This window comes from Juglans microcarpa x Juglans regia, chromosome 4S (assembly GCF_004785595.1).
Source record: "Juglans microcarpa x Juglans regia isolate MS1-56 chromosome 4S, Jm3101_v1.0, whole genome shotgun sequence".
Lineage (NCBI taxonomy): Eukaryota > Viridiplantae > Streptophyta > Magnoliopsida > Fagales > Juglandaceae > Juglans > Juglans microcarpa x Juglans regia.
In genome coordinates this window covers 23,252,019-23,260,336 of record NC_054601.1, presented here as the reverse complement: position 1 = coordinate 23,260,336, position 8,318 = coordinate 23,252,019, and the positions used below count along the sequence as shown (strand labels likewise).

The window sequence follows — 8,318 nt, the reverse complement described above, 5'->3', positions numbered from 1 at the left end:
GAGTTGATCTGTTGCTTTGAAAAACAACAATTATGATTCTGAACCTATGCTACATCCATGCAGCTGAAATAGGAACTGAGAGAGAGTGATGACCGAGGCCGAGTCACCGACGGTCTATGTTTATAGAGCGAGGGGCTATGGGTCAGAGAGTGAGTTGAAGGGGTAGAGAGTGATGAGGATTGAAAGGGACAGGGAGGGGTGGTTGGTGGCGACAGAGGAGGTGGTGGTGGGCTAGTATTATTACAATGAATCACAGAGAGGAAGGAGAGAGTGCTAATGTGCTCACCGAGAGGGGAAGAAAAATAGGAAGGCAAGAGAGAGATGGAGGAGCTAAGGTGACGAAAGGTGGCGGACGATGACGACGATGCTCACAGAGGAGCTGAAATAGAGAGGGTGAAAGGGAGAGGAAAGAGAGCACAAGAAAAGAATGAGGGAGAACTGAGGGAGGTGGTTTGTGGTGGTGCTTGGCATGCGACGGTGCAGGGAAAAAGAAGAAACAAAGTGAGATACAGAGGGAAAGAGAGAAGACGACGATGAGAGAGAGAGATCAAAGGAGATGGGCTTACTGCCACGTGGATGGCAGTGGGTCACTGAATAGAGCATAAACAGAGGCCACCGATCTAAAACAAAGAACGAGAGAGACATCAAAGGGATGAGGAAGGTGATGTTCGACGAAGGAGAGACAGAGGAAAATCTCACCATAGCAGATCTCGGTGGTTTTTGAAGTGAAGGGAGGCAAGGAAGGTGTTGCTGGAGGTGTTAGGCTGAGCTCTCACCGATGACCTATCCATGGTGGCAGTATATGGGTTTGTCGTGCACGGTAGAGAGAGATATCAGCCACTTGGCCTCGACGTCGGTAGACAACGGTGGATCTAGGCAGAGGAGGACGTGTTTGATCTATTTTTCAACTTGTAGAACAACAACGTGGTCAGATCGATGATCCCTTGTGACCAACATGGATCACCATGCCAGTTATTGGAAGCAGATTGAGGGGAGAGAGAGAGAGAGAGAGAGAGAAGGTGTCAAGGGTTGCAAAGAGGGAGAGAGAGAAGGGTGCGGTCCATGAGGGAAGAAAGGGCGAAGGAGGAAAAATGAGAAAAGAGAGGGAGAGGTGTGGTGCATTAGGGTTTCATCCCCCCTCCACCCCCCCCCCCCCCCACCCTCTGTACAAAAAGGTGTTGTTTTAGGGGTGAGGGGCTGGGCCCTATTTTGTAATGATTAGATGAAAAATTTAAGAATTTGAAATTGAAAAAGCGTTTTGTGTTTGAGTGTTGTTTGCGAAGAACATTATGAAAATCTTTGAGATGAGTCTCATCTCATCTATGTGCCCAAACATAACCTAAGTGCCAGTATGGGTTTGAAGCCATAAAGAAACATATATTCGCTCGAGAAAACTAGGGGCAGAGAGTTAGAAAGGTCCGAGATTGACCAGAAGAGGAACAGGGTGTGACGAAGTTGGTGGCTGGCCGATATTAGCTACGGGGAAGTTACTAGACTTCCAATTGCAAGTTAGATCGAGAAAATGATGGAGATAAGGAGAAGAGACAGTCGTGGGCTTCTCGAGACGAATGGAAAAGTGAGGGCTATGGCTGGCTGAGCTGGGGGAGGAGATTAGAGAACGCAGTTGCAACCATAAAAGAAACTTCTGGCCATCTTAAGAATATGTATATATACGACATGCCACGTCAAACAAATGAAAAAAAGAGAACCATGCGTGGGTTTTAACATGGGTTGTTTGCAGCTGGACCAGGTACGTGGTGCTGAGGATCAGCTTATGGTTGTGGCGGTTGACGCTGGCCATGGTCTTAGCGTGGTGAACCTGGGATGTGCACAATGTTGCCATTTCGGTCATTGATGGTGGTTTTGTTGCTGAAGATGTGAGGAAGGGGTCTACCTATGAGGATATTACTGTCGTTTTTGGGAAATTTGTGGAAATAGGGGAATTTAAAGATGGGAGTAAGGCTTGTTTCACAAGAAATCCATTTGTGACTTATGCAATCATGGTTATCAAGAAGATAGAGAGGGTGAGAGAGAGATTGATTTGGACTCGATTATTTATCAATCGAGAAGAAAGAGATAATGAAGAAAGTGGTGGTCGTGATCATATGAAAAATTTGAAATTTAAAAATATACTTAGCTGTTCATTTAATGTAGGACTCGAAGTGATGTTAAAATGAGATAAATATAAACTAATGATTTAATCTCAACCAAATATAGCCATCAATCTTAAAGTACTGTAATTAAAAGTCATATTTTGGATTTACATAATTTAATATAGACTATTTTTAGAGTCTATTAACCAAACTCTTCGTTGGATTTGCATTTGTGCTTTTTTTTTATTGGATTATGCAAATGCAAAGTCATAATTTGCATAATATCACATAATTTTGCATTTAGCTATTCCACTCAAAATATATTCTCGCGTTAAATTATCCATCTATTAGCTAAAATAGTAATAAAATATTAATAATTTAATAATATTTTTTTCTTCTAATTTGATAATAATAATTATCTATCACCAAAAATTCCACAATTCGCATTCACAATTCCACATAGAATTCAACAAAATCAGCCCATCACCGGAAATTAAAACATTGCAGAATACACTAAAACAAGGCATGGCCTAATATGTAATACAAAGAAACACAGAGTGCATTTATTGGGGCATCTTTCTACTATAGATTGTCACTTGATCCCAAATAGAAGGCGGCCTGTTTGGACATAAAAGAAACTTCAATGTTGACATCTTCACCTTGAGAATCTGACAATAGCAGAAAAACCAGCAACCTCCCTGTATGAACAATGTTCATAATCAGAAAAAATGCTGAATTAGGAAAAATGGAAGATAAATCAGCCATCAACATTGCAAATCAAAATCAAATTCTCACATCAAAATCTCCAATATCAAGTTACACAAATTATGATTCCCCTTTAAGAGACATACGAAGCAGTCAGAATGGAGGTACAACGTAAAAGTAATAAGTAATATCAGACCCAACACCACATTCAACACCACATTCATAATATAGAAAGAAACCGTAAGATCACATCTACTCATAGCAATATATGCATGGTAGTAGTAGACAGAGATTCATAGGAAAACCCAAAAGATTACAAAGATATTAAGCAATGTGAAATGAAAAGCACTCTTCTTATATGTATTGACCATAGTCAATTTTCTCATAAGTTTTCCACATTCAGACTTCCTTGACTAGCAAACACATCAACGTACTTCCTCAATAAGACGAAATTCAATGAAAAACTATAACATATTTCAGATTATATCGTAACATCTTGAAGTAAGAGTCATTCGAGTCGAGGTCACCAGAACAAATAACATAGAAACATGGCCTGATAATAGAAGCACATCCTTCTTTCTCTATACACACATGATACAACCCAATAAGTTGATCTAAATATATTATTACACAAGTTACATTTCTCTGTCGGGACTATCGCAAGTTACAGAACGTATATATCATTTGTATTTGTTGATTTTTCTTTCTTGATTCCTCCCCAAAGGTACCATTTTGACAACATTTGGCACACCGTTAGCATATCATGAGTTACAAATAAATTCTTTATATTTATCGTGTGAACAAATGTGAAGAGCATTTGATAACTGTAAGATGGTGATGGATGCACTGATTTGATATGAAAGTGTATTTTGATCAAAAAATCATAAATCGATTGAACTTAGATACACTACAATAAATAAGGTTTTTTGGGACGAAAATTTTCATACCAAAGGACTGGAATTTCGTCCCAAAATATATTTTAAGACGAAAAAAAAGGTCTCGAGGTCGTCCCAATAAAATTGTCCTAAAATGTATTTTTGGATGAAAATCACAAATTCATCCCAAAATATATCTTTTGGGATGAAATTTAGCTGGACCGTTCGATCACGTTCGAATGGAATTTTTTTCTAGGACAATTGAAATTCGTCTCAGAAAGTCGTTCGAACATCGGAAATAACGTTCGAACAATATGTCTGTTCAAACGGGTACTTCATGGCCGGTCGATCGATACCAGTCCGTTCGACCAAATACACATGAAGAAACGTTCGATCCAACAAATTGATGGTTGAATGTAAATTAAGCCGTCCGAACGTGTTTGAAACGGAAAAAGTGAATTGCTTGTTCGAACGTGTTCGAACAGGGCGTAACTTTTTTTACCGTTCGAACTCTAACTTGATAGGTTCGAACGGTTGTGTCCGATGTATATATGTTCGAACGTTTGATGAGAGTTCGAACGGTTAATATTTTTATGGACAATACTAATTTAAAATCAAATAGATATTTATATTTCAAAAATACATTACAAATTGTTCAATATAAATGAAACTAATATAATAAGTCAGAACTAAATAAATAAAATATTAATAATACTAATAATGTTATCAATATATATATAATTGTTCAATATGTAAAACACTTCTAACGAAAATCAATTGCTTGGAGGCTTGTGAATTGTTGCATAAGCATCTGCATTTGAAGCTGCATCTGTCGTTGTTGATCTTGCATCCGTTCGAATGGTTAAATATAACGTTCGAATGGTTCTACACATATAAGTTATCCCGGGCAGAGCTTTCTCAAACGCCACCGTCCCCACCGTTTGAAAACGAGAGAAAACATTTGAACGCCCATCAATCGCCGCCGTCTGCCGCCGTAATCACCACATATGTCGAACACTCTTCCACCTAAAGTAAATATATGCTTTTTATAAGTTATTTTACCGTTTATTTTTAGAGTTTTATCCTTTTTTTGGTTTTCTCTAGAAAAATTATATTTTTCCATCAATAGCATCGTAGAACACCACAAATCCACCTTAGGATGTTTAGAAATGAAGACTAGTATGTGTTTTGTCGAAGAAACCCACGGAATCGATGCATTTTTAAGTGGTTTCATGGCCGCTGAGTTGACTCAGTCATGAGCTAGCTCAATCTGTTTTCGTTCGAATGTGTTCGAACGAGTTTAACATTCCGATCGAACACTTTTTTTGACGTTCGAACGGTTTGAACCAAATAAGTTGTTTTCGTTTGACCACTTTTTTTTTTTTTTTTTTTCGTTCGAACGTTATAATTTCCGTTCGACCACTATATATTTCGTTAGAACCATTTACTTTATATTAGCTTATTAAATTATTTTCATCGTTTTATTAAATTGTTCTATCAATTAATATATTGAATTGCTATTAGTATATAATTTTGTGAATCATTTCTCATATTAGATTTTATCACTAATGTTGAATATATATTTTATTTTTAAATTTCAGGTTCATAATAATGTCTTATAGGGGCTGTAAACATAGTACATCAGGGGAACCTTCCATCCTAATAGTTCGAGCGGACTGTTTTACTTGAGCGGCAGGTAAAACTGTTTGATTTTGTGACTCTTTTATAGGAGGGTCATTCTCTCCCATCAATATTCAATGATCGTGGTTGGGCACCAATCTTAGATCAACGAGAAGAAGAAATGAAGCTCATTTTCTACATTGAAATCGTTGCTGAGTTCTATAAAGAGCTCGGTGGTGCCAGCCCAGACAATGGAGGGGCATACAGGATCTGTGTCCGAGGAGCTCCTGTTATATTTTCAGCGGACAGACTCACTGTATATCTCGGTATTCCTAGGCTGGTCGATGCCTATCCGAACCTGCCGCCTAGAGAGTCTGATCCTTCAGGTGATGCAGAGATGGCTCATGAGGGACCAGTTTACATAGATGAGGTCGATACACTTGCTGATCATGAGGTCAGAGACTTGATTGTTAGTCCAGATGCTCCAGTGTATGATGGGACGAAGAACATTAGGCATGCAGATTTATCTTCTTTCTTTAAAATCATAAATTTGATCATCGCCAACAATATTGACCCTCAACAGCACAAGACCGAGGTTGGCATGGATCGAGCGAAATTTATGATACGGGTCACTCGTGGCATTCCGATCGACCTCGTGGGGTATATATTAGAGAGGATTCGATCAGAGGCTCGGTACATTACGATAGATATACTGCCATTTGGGATCCTGATCATTAGATTTTTACTACATTCCGGGGTCGTGCCAAAAGTTGGCGAGCTTGCACGGGAGCCGATGGGACCGATCAACAGCACCACTTTGTCACGGAGCACGGGACATTCGAGACTTCATTTTTGTGGACCTATTCCTAATAGGGCTGATATTCAGAGAGATGCACAGCCGGGAGATGCTGGAGTATCGGCTGGTGAGGCGTCTACACAGGCCGAGGCATCACGGACATTTACTCGTGAGGAGATGGCCAACATATTGTGTGCTGAGATCGACATACACACATCAGCGGTGATCGATGCAGTGCATATTGACATGTCTAAGTTGCATACAGACATTACTGCTAGCGTCTTTGAGTTACGTACAAAGATTAATGCCAGTAATGCAACTCAGGTCACTCTCAATACCCGACTGGCACAGGTAGAGACACGATTAGCTGCAGTCGAGGATGTGTGCATAGACCTCGCATCACAGTAGTTTCTATTTTTTTTGTTATAGTTATGGACATTATATATGGTGTTTTGATAATTTGCTTTAGTTATAAATTAAATATTTTGTCTTTTTTGGAGTAATTATTTATTTATATTATGTGGTGTATGACTGATAATATTTATTTAACTAAAAATCTTATTTAATATAAAAGAAATCATTAAAATATTTTTAAATTAATTACATAAAATTAATTAATGAATTCATATATATGATATATATTTTTTATATTTTGAGTTATGTACCGAGATTAATATTTTAGGTTTAATGTATAAATGTGGTGTTTGAATATGTTAGAACTAAATATGTGAACGGTTTAGAAACCTTCCCATCAGGTTTTGCCACCAAATCTTTTCCGCTAAAACAAACAAATTTATCGCTCGAACGGGTTTGAACTTTCCCTGGCATAATAAATTACATCCTCGCCAAGATTTTACTGTTCGAACGGATTTTTATTCATTCGAACATACAAAACTCGTTGAGATGATTTAATTTGTTATAGAAAATACTGTTCGAACGGATATTTGTTTTGAAAAGTCATCAATTTTTTGGGATGAAATTTAAATTGTCTCAAAAAATTACTTTTAGGGATGAAATTTAGTTCATCCCTAAATAATTTCGTCCCTAAAAATCAAATTTGTAGTAGTTATAGCTTGAAATTATCAGATAACATAGTTCCAAACTAGACAACAAGTATCGACGAATATGAATATTAGAACCAACTGACAATGGAAACTCTAGGGCTCGTACCTGCAATTGATTGAGATCGAGATGGATAAGGCAAATTCTAGATAGAGAAGGAGAGAGAAGGGCTGTGAAATATTAGGGTTAGATTTAGACGACTCCGAGGCGGAAGAGAGAGAGAGAGAGAGAGAGAGGGAGAGAGAGGGTTAGGGGGTGATGCCAACCAAGCAATTTTTTGCCTTTGGTGGCCTTTGATACCGCAAGAGAATGTGCAGGTGCTGCGATGGGAAGGTGGTATGGAGAAATGGAGAAATGAAAGGAAGAGAGGAATGAGGGAGAAGAAATGGAGGGGAAATATCGCGGGAGGAAGAAAGGGAAAATGCGGTCAGGAGGGAGTATTGAAGGAGAGAGAAAATATTTTTTAATCAATTTGGTCAAGCTACAGTGACCACCAAATATGAAAAATGATAATTGCAGTCATAAGTATACAAGCATCGCGTTGAAAAAAATGAATAAATATGGGACCCATATGAAAAATAATAATTTTTAATAGTGGAACTCATTTTTTTTTCCGAGCGACTGCACGACGTTTGCACGCTCCACGACTATATCTAGTATTACCCACCAAATATAACCATCAATCCTAAAATATTGTAGCTAAAAGTTATATTTTTTGGATTTACATAATCCAATGTATACTATTTTTAGGGTCTATTAGCCAAACTCGAGTTGTATTTGTATAATCCAATGGAGATGCTCAAAGAGTATTGGCAATTGCCAAGTCTAAAGTTTGGCTAGAATCTCAACTTTTGGCTAAGTGAATCCACATTGGACTAGCCATCTTAAAGTCAAAATAATAATATAATATTATATATTTTAATAATATTTGACAATTTTTTTTATATATATATATATTTTGCAAATACACTTTAGCCATCTCTGGGACCTTGGGTTTCTTTCCCTTGTCTGCAAACATTTTTTCAAAAACCCATCCCTAAATTATTATTGGGAAGGAGAGGGAGACGAAAGTTGAACAAAAAAGGCGTTAATAGATCGCCCAGGAGACAGAAGTTGGCCAGAGGGTTTTCAACCCTCAAAAGAAATCACTTGTTTGCCCTAGAAGAA

The 8,318-nt window shown here is 37.9% G+C and overlaps 1 protein-coding gene across 2 annotated transcripts in view; it reads right to left on the bottom strand.

The window, feature by feature from the left end:
* Positions 1 to 2,438: 2,438 nt before the first annotated feature.
* Positions 2,439 to 8,318, bottom strand: part of LOC121262559 (leucine-rich repeat receptor-like serine/threonine-protein kinase BAM1) — a 119,923-nt gene continuing 114,043 nt past the window's right edge. For both annotated transcript variants that reach the window (XM_041165082.1, XM_041165081.1), the window contains exon 4: positions 2,439 to 2,791. The gene's annotated coding sequence lies outside the window, so the exon portion shown is untranslated. The remainder of the gene's footprint in view (positions 2,792 to 8,318) is intronic.